We start from the raw sequence: 14712 nt of genomic DNA on the forward strand, positions 1-14712 counted from the left end.
AAGAAGACCTGTATTTATGGCTGCAGCAGCAACTACAGTTTGGGAGAAGCACTGGGCATGGTTTTGTGGTTTCCCTCTTTTTAGGGCTCCTCATCACTTCAACCACAAAATCACTGCCAACCTTCAGAAGGGGGAAGAAATATTGGCCAACCTACATTTTATTTTCTTTTTTTAATGACAAGCAGTGACTTGGGTTTTTAGAGACCAGACAGCTGAGTTGTGTTTGGAGTTCCCCAATATAGTCTTTGCAGAAATGTGGGTTGGTTTCTACATTGCTACAAACCAGTCCTCTGCATTAGGGTTGGCCTCTGTCCTGGAACCACAGAAGTCGTTTGCTCTACCAGTTGACTCATCCTGCTTAACTTCCGTATCACCATGAAGAACCAGCCTCTCTTACCAGCCCATGAGGCTATGAGACAGTGAACGTTGAAATGAGTGGTAAAGACTGGCCAGCCTGCATTAAAACCCAAGTCATTCATTCATTCATTCAACTAGTATTTATGGAATTCCCCAAATTAGCCAGGCATTGCTCCAGAAGCTATGGATACAGTAATGAACTAGACCCGCAGTTGCAAACTTTTTCTTTGAAGTGCAGATAGCAAATATTTTAGGCTTTGCCTTACTATTCCTATTACAGCTCTTCAACTATGCCTTTTTTAAAAAATTTATTTATTTTTGCACAGTAGTAGCGATAGCAGCATATATTTCTAATGAAACTTGATTTATAAAAATAGGTAACATGTGACCCATAGTTCACCACCCCTAAACTAGACCATAATATTCTTGCCCTTGTTGGGTGTACATTCTAGTAATCTGCATTTAATTTCTACTAGGTAGTTATATTTTATGCGGAAGATATGTTCCTAAAGGCCTCACCTAATTCAAAACAAAAAATTCAAAACTTGAAAGCTTAGGTTCATTAGGTAAAAGACTCCTAAAGAGGTTAAGATGTCAATATAACCAGCAAACAAAAAGACTCGTAAGAGTCAAAGCAATATTTTAAAAAACACATTTTTTTTTACTAGTTCATTATTAATAATGGTTAGTAACTATGGAATATAATTCCTAGATGTTAAACATCCACAAGAAAACTAAATCATCTGTAGCTTTTGATGAATTGACCATTCCTTTAATGCTATGAAGACAAGATGGAAATTTGTCACCAACTTCAGAAATCTAAAGTTTGGGAGATCACCCCATCCCATCACGTCAAAACTACTGCAGGCTCCATAAGTAGCTTAAAGAAACAAGTCGTTTAGAAATCTGGTGAATGCAGAAAGATGTTCACTGAGTATGCTATCTTTGGTGAATTGGCCATTCACTGACTTGGTAGCTAGGCATGTTGACTTTTGGCAAAGGAACCTAGAACAGGTGAGCATGGTTCTAGGTACAAGCTGTGACTCAAAATGCTCTTTGGATGGATGGCTGCATGCACTATGAATACATGCATGATCAGACTTGCTCGTAGAATAGTTTTAATTGTTTAAGTTAGAGAACTTCTCAGATTCCTGCATAGCAAGAGGATTTCATTCATGATTCTATATAGAGAATGTTGCTTTTGGAGTTCAAAAGCTGATTCAGTTCTAGGCCTACTTACAAGTTTCCCCCTAACATTTTATTTATAAATTGACATTTATAAAGTTTCAAACACATAGAAAAGTTGGAAGAATTGTCCAATGAACACCTATATGGCTTATGAATTTTTAATAAGTGATAGGCTCTCTGTCTCCAAAGTGAGTAAAAGGATATCAATAATGATAACAAATCTTATTTAGGACCACATCTTTTCAGGAGTGACCAGAGACTGAAATGAACCACTTCTAGTTCTGTTTTGTGTTTCTTAGGAAAAACCATGAAATATCCCGTAGCTCTAGGTTGTACATGCTCTTGAACTTGCTCGTTCTCACTTTCAAAGAGTTTTGTTTTTTTTTAAATACAACCTTAGATTTCTTTAGTGTCATAGAATCACCATTGCCAAGCCTTACAGGAATTGAAATCAGCATCAAAAATTTTAATGCTGAGTATGAACCATTGTGGCTGAATACTGAATACTGAAGTTTATTTCTTGTGTTGCTAAGAAACTGGAAGGCCTAGGATGCCCTTTTGAATTGCTACGGTATGTCTTCCCAGTGTTAGAATTCCATTTAATTGCTGCAGAATGAAAATTCAAGAGGTCTGTTTTACCCCAGCCCTGTCTCCTTCCACATGTCAGTGTAAAGTATCACGTGGATCTCAGGAAGAATTTACTAGCTGCAAAGTAAAATGCCATCTTCCACACTGTAATTTCTTGAGTTCCTTTTCCTTCATGTGGAAAGGAATGATTGAGGGGGAAAAGAAATTGTTTGACATCTAACCAAAGAAGGAAAAATTAGTCTCCTCTAACTTCTCCAGGGTCTGTTTTTGTTTCATTCTACAATCTGTGTGCCTCTGGTCTGGTGAGGAATCATGATGTGAAAGGGAGTTATTTCCTTTTAGAAGATTTGGTCACCATTTAGTAGTAATCATAAGTTTGGGAAAATTGAAGGGCTGCAAATATTTTCTACGTCTTTCTGAGTCATCAGCTACACTAATGAATGCTACAACCAACCCATCACTGATTGTTTTGTTAGCCACTCCTGCCTGTGCGATAATAATATATTCTTGCCCTGTTGACCTCTAGCTGTATTACCTGTTTTGGCCAATGAAATGTGAGCTCAAGTCACCTGTGCCACTTATGAGGAAAAGTTTTAAGAGCCATTGAATGATTCCACCATTGTCATTGTTCCTTCTGACCTGAAGGCAGTAACGGCATCCTAGAGGCAAGCTGCCTGGGTCGCCTAGTGAAGAGCTGATGGCCCATGGCCATGTTGTTGAAAGCCATTGATCTAGGTGCTGGGGTCGTTTGTTACTGCAGCATAGCTTAGCCAAGCTGACTAGTATCCCACACTTACCATACTCTAGTGCCGGTTCATACTTCTCTGGTTCTAAAATGGATTCACTGAAAGACTGTAAACCTTCACTTGTGTGACTGTGAGAGGAATGGAGAGCTCTGGACCAATTACCTTCAGAACAATGGATTTTTCTCTCTACAGTTATCACTGTTTTCAAAATCCTCTTTCCCCTTCCCTGATTCTCCTCAAATTTGCCCTTTGAGAGTCTTTAAACTGAATCACAAGCAGCTTGTCCATCATTAATTAGAATAAAGCCTCCTTGCGGGCCAGAGTTTGTTTTCAATGGTGTATCTCAAGTGCCTGGCACACAGTAGATGCTTACCGAATATTTGGTGAATGAATGAACAATAATGATTTATCTCCAGTGGGTTTCTCTTTTGATTTTTTTAGTGAAGCATGTAGTCAGGGTAATCACATTCCTGAACTATGTTTCTGTGCCTCTAATAGAAAATCAGATTCTGGTTAATAGGTTGAATATTTCTCTTAGTAAATTAACTGATACCACAAGATTAAATCACCAGGGGTCATGACCCCAGTTTATTATAACCAAGGTGTCATCAATTACTTGAAATACTACCTTTGCCTCCTTTGGGTGGAAAAGTTAACTTGTAGTCTAAATGAAAAAGTTGGTTATGAACTAGTAGCTTCCCAAAATAGGAGATTCTGCTTGACTTCAGTATTCCGATAACTGAACTGGACCAGAAATGAAACACATCACCATATTGTATTCATGGCCTCTCTGAGCCCTGCCCCGATGTCAGGGTGAGGGTATTTCCGCACACTTAGCACATTCACTCATTTCCTCTGCTTTGTCGTTGTCAGGCTGGATTTAGGTAGCATTACTGTAAAATTGCCCACTGAGAAATTTCAACACGAAAAGGTTTTCTGATCTCTTTAAAATAAAACGGTTAAAAATAGACCTTGTGGGAACAGTTTTCCACTTCAAGAACAGAATCCTGCAAAAATGTTTTAATGCAGATTGGGGACCTAATTATTTTTTCTCACCTCAGCTTAGCCGTAGTTGTGCTATAGTGAGAACAAGTCTTGGTTTTATAGAATGTGGCCAGTGAGCCCTCCACATCCTGCAGAGGTTCTGTGTCGACTTGGCCACGGCCTGCTTCTCCTCCCCTCCCCTCCCCTCCCCTCCCCTCCGTGGGGCTTTGTTTGGGACAGTGGGTCCAACTTTGCCCCTCTACATCTAGTTCCTCATTAATTCACTGACCTTCCCCTAGGAGGCCAGGAAGGTCTAGCTGGTTCAGCTACACTGGCCTCTGGTGATTGCAAACAGTGAAGTCTGCTCTGAGCAAAGGGGAAGTGAGTAAAAGGAGAACAAACCACAAAAGAGGCTCTGTAATTAAGATCCAGGGTCTTCTATTCACTGGGTCATTAGGGCTGGTTAAACCCAGCCTCTGTGACGGGCCCAGGGCCTTGGTTAGTTTGTGGCATACGCAGAGCGTCTATATATAGCAAAGTAGACTACTGACTGGCCATGTAGTTTTCTTATTTCAATGTTATCCTCTTTCCCACAGCCTAGGAGCTCCCTTCTCTGTGAATGTTTGCTTGTGACATTCCTTTACAGTTTTTGTTGTTATTCTTTACTGCTATAGATCTGATACCTTAGAACAGTGCCTGGGACTTAATACATGCTCAATAAATAGTTGTTGAATGAAGAATGAATGACAGACTGATAAAAGCATCTCCAGTATTACTGGTGACCAGTAATTGTTTAATTTTGTGGCAGAGTTTAGTATTTTACTGCCTATTGGGTTCTATATCAGGGAAAAAGACCCAGAGAGAAAGTTCCAAATGTTAAAATCTTTTGCAATTTAACATGACCCACATTCATCATTATTATTTTCATTATTATTATTTAAGCCATGCCCTTACTTCTACTAGCAGATAGAAAATTCTCTTTAAGAAATTGTTACTGGGCCAAACTTGAGTCTGCTTGCCTGTGCACAGCACAGCCAATCTACTGACACCGGGTTGTGGTGAAGGAAAATGCAGCCTTCATTCCAGGGCACCAAGCGAGGAGTCCAGGGCAGCTGGTGCTCAAAACACCTGAACTCCTTGATGGATTTCAAGGAGGCATTTTTAAATGCCAGGTGAGCGGGGGTGGGGTCGTAGGGTGTGTGATCAGCTCGTGCACAATTCTCTGATTGGTTGATGGTGAGGTAACAGGGAGGTGTCACAGGGGTTAACATTATCAATCCTTAGGCTCCGGTAGGTCTGGGGGCTACCTGGTGGTCATCAAGTAGTTAACTTCTTCCATTTGGTGGTGAGTTTAGCGTCTGTAAAACAACTCAGTAAATGTGCATCAGATACTATTATCTAGGTCCTTCAGAGAGGGGCTAAAGCAGAGGATATGGGGGAAGGGTCTGTCCTGGGAAGGCCCCATAGGGTCCTGCTCGGTTACAAAATGGCAAACAATCTAAATTCTAGCAACAAGACAAGGAATGGAATGCATTTCTCAAAATTCCCATTGTGCCATCTGTGTAGGGCATTTTTAAAGAATCCATCCCTAGCCTATGGGTCTAGGGTCCAGAATCTCTTAAAATGAATTTGAATGTTTCTGAGGTAAACTGCTCATTGCTTCTACCTGTTTCCGCCGCAAAGTTCTCACTTTTCTTGTGCTCTTTTGCACTCTCCTTCCACATGTCTCCCTGCATGTGCATATTTTTCCTGCCTCTGTCCCGATAATCCTATCATTTTTTAAAGTTCAAGTGTCACTTCCGCCGGATATGGACATTTCCCCCCGGCCCCCCACCCCCGCCACTGCCATGAATTAGATGCTTCTCCTTCAAAGCACCTGATGGGCCCTGAGCACATTTCCGGCATATAGTAATCACCCTTTATTGTCACTGTCTGATTAACAGGTAGATGGTCGGACTCTTAACTCCTCTAGGACAAGGCAGGAATATCATTCCCCTCTGTTGGTGGGATGGCACAGTGCCTGGCACCAGTAGGTGCTCAGAATATTCACTGCATGAATTTAATTGTTTTTGTTCTAAAGAAAGCTTCAGATAGGTGCTTACAGTCTTTGACATCTTTTACACAAGCCAGTTGCCCTTCTCACTGCCTGGGAGGTTTGACTTTAAGGCTGGATTCAACCTGCTGTAGCAGAGCCCATGGCCACTGCCCACTTCTGTGTGGGAAGAAAGGCCAGAGGGCATTTGTTGAGCAGGAATCCTGGAATCCCGGGTTCTGGAATCCCATGTTTTCTCAATGTCCTATTACATTCTTCCCTGTCCTTTTTTCTGCTCCCTTCAACTCCTCTCCCCTAAAGGCAAGACTTGGCAACTGATTGTTTTGCTCACTTAAGCATCATGGAAATAGAGCAAATAAAAGGATGACCCTGGCAAGTTACTAGAACACAGTTGGAACATTGCCTAAAACAGTTATGCATGTGGAATTAGCCATCAGGGCTCTGAAATCACAGCTATTGCTTGAGAAGCAAGAGGCTGGAGGGGCCGGATACTGAGGCTTCTTCCTCCTCTGTTCCCTAACCCTAGCTAAGCATCCGAGGCAGCTGATTCCCAGCCTTAATAGCAAAGCATAGGGAAGAGTACAGCTATTCCTATCGACAGTGTCTTCAGATGTCTCATGCATAAGAAACCTGACCAACATCTTAAAAGTCTTTTTTCCACAAAGCTGCAGCTTAAAAATCTTTCCCTCTAGTAGTTTCTATATGTAGGAAAGAGAACAGCTGGCTGACCCTGCTGTCAGATCTCCTACTGGACCATTGGAAAGAAGGAATTCAGGAAATAAAGCAATGTTAAAAACTGGGTAAAGTAAAATTTAATATGCAGCCACCTGAATCTGTGATGTGACACTCAGGACTGATGGAGAAAGAATGTATTGATATTTATTAGTTTCTGTGATCGTAAGTATTGGAACCCATTTGGATGAGAGACCTTTTTTTTTCTTTTCCATTATTGTTTATTTCAGGATATTGCATATGGTTCCCTGTGCTATACAATAGGACCTTGTTGTTTATCCATTCTATATATAGTAGTTTGCATCTACTAATCCCAAACTCCCAGTCCAGCCCTCCCCCTTGGCAACCACAAGCCTGGTTTCTATGTCTGTGAGTCGGTTTCATAGATAAGTTCTTTTTAGATAAGCTCTTTAAGTCATATTTTAGATTCTACATAAAAGCAGTATCATATGATATTTGTATTTGTCTGACTTACTTCACTCAGTATGACAATCTCTAGGTCCATCCATGTTGCTGCAAATGACATTATTTCATTCTTTTTTATGGCTGAGTAATATTCCGTTTTATATGTGTACCACATCTTCTTTATCCGTTCTTCTGTCAATGGACATTTAGTTTGTTTTCATGTCCTGCCTATTGTAAATAGTGCTGCTGTGAACATTGAGGTGCATGTATCTTTTCAAATTGTAGTTTTCTCCGGATATATGCCCAGGAGTGGGATTGCTGGATCATATGGTAGCTCTATTTTTAGTTTTTTGAGGAACCTTCATACTGTTTTCCATAGTGGCTCCACCAATTTACATTTCCACCAACAGTGTAGGAGGGTCCCCTTTTTGAGATGAGAGACTTTTTTGAAGTTCATGTTGTCAGTGAAGAACTGCTTACATTTTTATGGACACATGAGTAAGAAAGTTAGCAGATCAGTTGGTGGGACTATATGAGAGCTCATTTAGCTAACTGCCCAGGATAATTGGGGAATAAGGATCGGGTTCTCCTTTTAAGGCTGTAGTGGGAACAGCATTGAAAAATGAAATTGTCAAACAAACTCAACACATCATGCATTATTCAATAATCTATCAAAACCATTTTGTACCTCTCTGCTCATTTCTTATTTAAAAGAAGTGATTATTTAAAATTTAGGAATTTCTCACAAGCTGGACTGACTCATTATATCCAAATTTACTCACCTACTGACTTACACTTAAATTAATGCTGAGGTTCAGGTTGACAAGGGTGAAGAGGATTAAGGTGTCTCAAGCAAAGGAGATACCTGAGAAATTCTCCCAGGCCACTTGTAACCTTCTATGTGCCATGCTACCTGTCTTTCAGGATGAAGGAAGATAGTCTAGGTGTGTTAAGTTTTGGTGGCATGCTAAACAAAGAAACAAACCAGATATGCAAACCAGAAATACCAAATGAATCTCTTTTGAATATTGATGAGCTGTTCTCTGTATGAGTGTCAAGAATCACTCTGATCCTATTGGCACATCTGTAAATAACCCGTTAGTTTTCTCCTTACAAGTGAGAGAGAAAGAAGAGAGATCAGTATTGGTCCTAACTGTGCTTGCTATTTTTTCCAGTTCCTTAACTCCCAATTTTAGTGGAAATTATAGTTTTCCCTTCAAAAAGAGTTTTGCATTCACAGATCACTCTTTTAGGGAACTGTTTTGAACTCACCAACTGAAGTGTCTCTTCTAAGAACTCTGAAGCCCTCCCTCTAACTTCTCCCTAATTCTTGTAGAAAATTCAGAATCTATTATATAAAATTCCATCTTGGCTTCCTGATCCCTAAACTGGACATACATTTCCTTTTAGTTTTTCTCTCTTTGCCCATTATTTGATTTGCAGGTTTTTAGAGATCTTAGAAATTGCGTGAATAGAAGAATTTCTAGTATATAAATTAGATACCAGACTGCGTCGCATGAAATTGCCACTTCTTTCATTTCCTTACTGCTAGTATTAAAAATAATTATCTTTTGAATCAAATGCCAATAACAACAACAACAAACCCACCCAGCTTTTCTTTTAATGCTGCGCAATTAGCAGCTATCCAAACATCTCATGGTAAACATATTAAAATCCACACTCCATATTTTTGGGTAACAACATGTGCATCGAGATACTCTTCATTTTGTAAATTAGGTAATCCTGGTAACATTTGATAGTGTTATTCTCAATTCTTATCTGTAGCTATACAGTCATTGAGCTGAATAAAATGTCACAAGGTAGCAATTAAGAACATCTTTTTTTTTTTTTTTTTTTTTTTTTTTAATCCACAAGTTCAGTAAATTACAAGTTGATTGTCTGAGTAAACCGTGTTACCTGCTGTGGCTGCTTTGTTAGAGAATAGAGCTCTGCATGCAAATTACCAACAGTTAGTAATTCCCAGTATGACAGAGGGTATTTTTCTTATAACTTAAACGTCCCTTCACCCACCCCAGGAAAACAGATTAAGATAAACACGTTATCCGTATTATCCTCTTTCTCCAATTTCTCAGCCCCAGGCAACCATGCCCACCCTAGCCCAGCCCCAGTGGAGACTATGGAAGGACACCCCTCTGGCCTCACAATTGCATTTAGCAATGCTTCACCAAAGTGTACACAAACTAATCAGGATGGAGGAAATGCCAACTCATTTTCTCATTAGGGGATAGAAATTTGTGTGGACCAGAGAGAGTATGCATAGTCATTCTTGCATTGGGGTAACCTGTGGTATTTCAGGGAGTTCCTGCTCTTGTGTACTGCATAGGCATCACTGTCAGATAATTTAACACCCAAGAAAATCTCCCTTGGATAAATTAGAATATATTTGCAAATTAATTGGTTAATTAGATTTTAGACATCTCTGAGGGACTGATCCGAAACAGATTTGTGCAAAAGCCCCACACAGACCTGAGGATGAGGGCTTCTTACTGAGCTTTCTGAAGGAAAGTCCTGTCACTTGATCCTGTCCTATCCAGAGTATTCCAACATATGCATTTACACAGAAAGCAGTAGTACTACATTCCTGCCTTGGAGTTAATTGTGATAGGGGCGTACTCAGAAGTGGTCGTCTGTTCAAATAACTGTACTATAAAATAAAGCACTATTGGAATTGGTGCTTTCTTGATTATGTCAGGAAACCATATGGGAATCCAGTTACAACTAAAGGAGGACAAATTAGGGAATACTTCTAAATACTTCTGTAAGACAGGGCAGTGCCTGTGAAAATACCATAAAAAAGCCAGAGCTTGAGCTCAAGCCTTGGAATTCAGAAGCAGCCGATATTTGTCCTTTTCCCTTTTTTTCTCTCCGTTGCTTTACCCTTTTGTAGAATGGAAACTCAGTGGGCATTCCCATTAATACTGCACGTAATACTAACGTGACGTTTCTAATTGGATCATTGGAGTAGATTCCATTTTGTCCCTCTGTTCATTTTTTTAATGAAGCTTTTATGGTGGACCCACTGGGTCCTAAGATGGATGCCTTTTCTCTTCACAAAAGAGAATGACACTGTCCCTGCTTTCAATGATCTCTTGCTGCTTTGTGGATTGGTGAATTTGGTTTGTGTATTTCCTAGCACTTGCAGTGGGAAGAGGCAGCCCACTCTGGAGCAACTTGCAGGACAGGAGAATAAATGTCGAGTTAAAGGTTGGTTATGGGTGAGCCACGTGTTCATAGTTACATGAACTCATTGTCGGCAGGAGCCACTCTCTGGGAGCCGGTGTTGACCATTGGGCAAGGTGTTAGAATTTGGAAACAAATGGTGTATTCAAGATGGAAATATCAGTATTAGGTCTCTCCTCCCTCTTTCTGTTTGATGCTCGCTTGTTACATCGATTGTCAGCTCCCAGAGGACACCTTTGTGTCTCCTATACCTAGAAGAGTCCCTTGCAAAGAACAGACTGACAGCAAATGTTGAATGTGAGCAGATGCGCCAATGGGAGCAGTTCTTAAGATGTTCAAATAAAAGAGCCACACCTGGAAAATCAGAGGGGAAGATTAGGGGTCCAAGATGGATTTTTTTTTTTTTTTGGCCATGCCAAGCTGCTTGTGGGATCTTAGTTCCCCAAGCAGGGATCGAACCCAGACCCATGGCAGTGAAAGCACCAAGTGTTAACCACTGAACTGCCAGGGAATTCCCCAAGATGGATTTTTTTTTTTTTGCGGTACGCGGGCCTCTCGCTGCTGTGGCCTCTCCCGTTGCGGAGCAGAGGCTCCGGACGCGCAGGCTCAGCGGCCATGGTTCACGGGCCCAGACGCTCCGCGGCACGTGGGATCTTCCCGGACCGGGGCACGAACCCGCGTCCCCTGCATCGGCAGGCGAACCCTCAGCCACTGCGCCACCAGGGAAGCCCGCAAGATGGATTTTTAATAAGACTGTGCATCCCATTTTACCCTGGGATTTGACAGATATGTTTCCTTATCACAACAAATTGCTTCACTTTTAGTTTTGCTTACATGTTAAGAAAAGTGAACCATCACAGAAATAACTTATGAATAGTTGGGTCATCTTTAAACGAAGTTTTTTCATGTCCTAAACCTGTTTTTTTTTTAAAGACAAAATCTTAAAAGTACAGAAATGATAAATGATATTCTCATTCGAAATTAGTACTGTTTCAAGCTTGGGGTCCATTGCTTCTTGTAATAGGGGTAGCAGTATCACTTTATAGTATTTCCTTGCTTTATATCCCATGGTAAATGGGCTTTTTCCTAAATCTTAAAAAATTAGTTCATAGTCTAAAAGATTATTATATTTGATTTGATTTTCTCAGAACAACATTATTAAAAGCACTATTTGGGCTTCCCTGGTGGCGCAGTGGTTGAGAGTCCGCCTGCCGATGCAGGGGACACAGGTTCGTGCCCCGGTCCGAGAAGATCCCACATGCCGCGGAGCGGCTGGGCCCGTGAGCCATGGCCGCTGAGCCTGCGCGTCCGGAGCCTGTGCTCCGCAACGGGAGAGGCCACAACAGTGAGAGGCCCGCGTACCGCAAAAAGAAAAACAAAACAAAAAAAACACTATTCACCTACCATAACCTTATTTCAAGGAGAAAAAAAAGAAATATATATATATATATATACATGTATTTTTAGTGTGAGGGAAAATGAATCTTTATGGGAAAATGAATCTTTATGGCAAAATAATTTAAACTCTACCTTCCTTTTCCAAACAGAATTCGTTAAAATGTAGTTTAATCAAATAGGATTATTTTTAAACCAGAAACCTATATACTGGTATTAGTGTTCAACACTGAGGTAGAGATACCATAAAATGAAATGTTATTTTGAAAATGGACTTTGTTCTTGCTAAGCTGCCCTTCAGTAAGAGCCAATATTTCCATTAAAAAAAAAAAGACATTTACTAAGTTTGTTTTATTTTAATTTCCAGGCATGGTTTACGAGTGGGAGGTATACGTTTTGAAGGATTTCAAAAGTTTCTGGTAATTGACTCCATCAAACATTTGAGACCAGAATATCCCCATACATCCTCTACTCCAGGACCTGAACTGCCCTTTAGCCAACCCTGACTTGGAGGTGAGCTTATAGCTCATCCTTCCAATCCTCTGAGTTGAAGAGACAAACTGCTGTTTATGGGCAAGACCCAGCTTCTTCACCTATTGGCATTTCTATACAAACACTGTGGATTGGCAGACCGCGTTCCTTTCCTCAAGTTCTTCCCCATTCTGGGTGTGGAAGCAGGCACAGATGGGTTAACCAGGGTTCACGGAGCAGACGGAAGGATCTGGGCCTGGAGGGAAGCCTTACCCACTGGAGTGGGGTAGACGCTGGGCGGGAGCCTGAGAGTGCTGGCGAGAAGTCCAGCCCGCCAGGCAGAACTCATGCGGCAGGGAGCACAGAGTTGTGCAAAAAGTGAGCTTTTTCGGCAGGTACTTGGCACTGGGGAGGTCTTGAGGGCCCCAGGGCAGGTGCAGGTGAGTGGAACACACCTGTCGGCAGAACTTTAATGCCGTCTGACCCCGGTATCAGGCCCTGCTTCTTGGGCTAGGATTTTGGCAGGACTCTAGAATTTGCCCTGAAACATGTTTTTATCGTAACGTACCACTTGGTAGTGAGGGTGTGTGGAAGGCGATAGATAGTTTTTTTGGTTGTTGTTTTTTTTTTTGATAGCTAGTTTTTAACTGCCTACGTCGCATAGACTATCACATTGATTAAAAGAACGTAGCCAGAGGAAGCAGCCATATTGGCTTAAGTGGTTCCCAGGCCTTAGGTAAAAAAACTGTGGCCTGGGGAATGTGCTGATGTGTTACACTTTTTTTTTTAATCATACTGTTATAGTTTTTAATGTATGGAATCTGAAACAGTTCAGATTTATCACTGACAAAGTGATAAATACATACCTAGATCAATTTCTTAGGTAAGTTGTGACTAAATTCACTTCTAAGTTCAAGGTTCTAAGTAGCCGGGGGCATCCTCTGTACCTTGAACAGCCTTCTGTCCCAATGAGATGAGCCCCTACTGTAAAAGCCTGTGCTAATTCCATCATATTTATCAAACTGTATTTTAACTGTCAGTTAATCAGTCTCCCATCAGATTGGGGATTCCTTCAGGAAGAGACTATCTTGTTCACTTTGTCTTGAAATAGGTACCAAATTATTTGACAAATGAGTAATAAACAACACTTCAAATGGCACGCATTTATCCATAATTATTGAGTATTAACCTACAAATATTCTATAATCCGATTTTAAATCCTCAAATTTATACCTAGGCTTTGATTTAGCTTATGCTAATTTTTAAAATGTGTAGCTTTGAGGCATTTTATTATAAAAAGCTGGTACTCATATACATCAATGAGTAAGAACTTAAAATTCATCATATATTTACTTCATTTTTTAGCTTGACCTTCTAGTAAATCTTTATCTTCATTGATTTTGGCTGCTATATAAGGAGATCCTCCCTTCTCTGGGTGATTTAAAAGCATAATTCGTCGATGAGCACCTCTTATTTTTCCCTTATTGGCAGTAGGGCTTACACCTAGTATTAATGCTGCTTCCCGTTTTGTCATTTGGGGTTCAAACCCACCTCTGTAATAGCCACCATCTGAAGGCAGATTTTGGTAGACTTCGAAAAACTTGTTTTACTTGAGGCTCCATAATGTTTCATGGCTTGCAAAGCGTAACGGCCTGCAAATCCTGCAGCAGCAATGGTCAGTCCAGCTGCTACCGCTGTACTGGTTCCCGCTACCATGGGAACTACCGTGATTCCCGCTGGGCTCCTGTGCTTCCACTGGTGGCTCTCACTTACATCACATGCTGCCTTAAGGCTGCGAGTGGGGATCAGTCCCATCCACGCCAAAGGGAGTGGGTAGCTCCCCAGAGGGGAAATGGATGCAGGGAAGGATGCAACAATTACCCAGTGTTGGAACCCACAGATGCCACATATGTTTGGGCTGAAATCCACCTTGGGCTCTTTTCCATGAGGCTGTTCACTGTAGTCTAGGGCCCCATTTGCCTGGAGAAGAGTGTGGGCAGAGATGCTATTGGCTAGTGATAGTCCTTGGAGCCAGGTACCTCCGCCAGGAAGATAAAGTATGGACTTGGTGTCTGGAACAAGGGAAAAGTCCAGTTATAAGAAGTTGAGACAAATAATTAAAAGGGCGAATGGCATCGGTCATGTGCTGAATCCCTGAATCTTGAATGCAAGCTGCTCAGGCCTTCTCTCTCTCAGAGGTAGACTGGTTCTAGAACCTCGGGTGGAATTAAACTTGCAAAGTGGGTGGTCATGTGTTTCACCATGGGGCTTTGAAGACCAGGAGTAGAGGGGACCGACAAATTTATATAGTAGAACATGCAAATTGCTTATTACTGGGTTGGTTGGTTAATAGGTATGTTTATGTGCAGAAGAACATACAGCCTCCCAATTAGCAAGAGGGCTTTTAAAAAAATAAAAGCTAGGAGAGGGAAAAAAAAAGAAAAAGATGTGTTTAGGGAAAGTGGGTAGGTTTGAAGGAATGGGTCTCTCTGAAGATTACAGGTAAAACTCCAAGTCTCCAATCCAGCCAGGGTGTTAGTGATTAGAAATCATTATTATATGACCATTTGCCGTTTGGTGGAGTGTTTGGAA

General features: G+C 41.1%; 1 protein-coding gene and 1 pseudogene across 4 annotated transcripts in view; one reads left to right on the top strand and one right to left on the bottom strand.

Moving 5' to 3' along the window:
- Positions 1 to 14712, top strand: part of EXT1 (exostosin glycosyltransferase 1) — a 299373-nt gene that overhangs the window by 208499 nt on the left and 76162 nt on the right. The gene's annotated exons all lie outside the window — the stretch shown is intronic.
- LOC115804006 (mitochondrial import inner membrane translocase subunit TIM14 pseudogene) lies at positions 13365 to 14019 on the bottom strand (annotated as a pseudogene).

This window comes from Delphinapterus leucas, chromosome 17 (genome assembly GCF_059928025.1).
Source record: "Delphinapterus leucas isolate spDelLeu-1000000601 "Yukka" chromosome 17, BTC_Dleu_Yukka2, whole genome shotgun sequence".
Classification (NCBI taxonomy): Eukaryota; Metazoa; Chordata; class Mammalia; order Artiodactyla; family Monodontidae; genus Delphinapterus; species Delphinapterus leucas.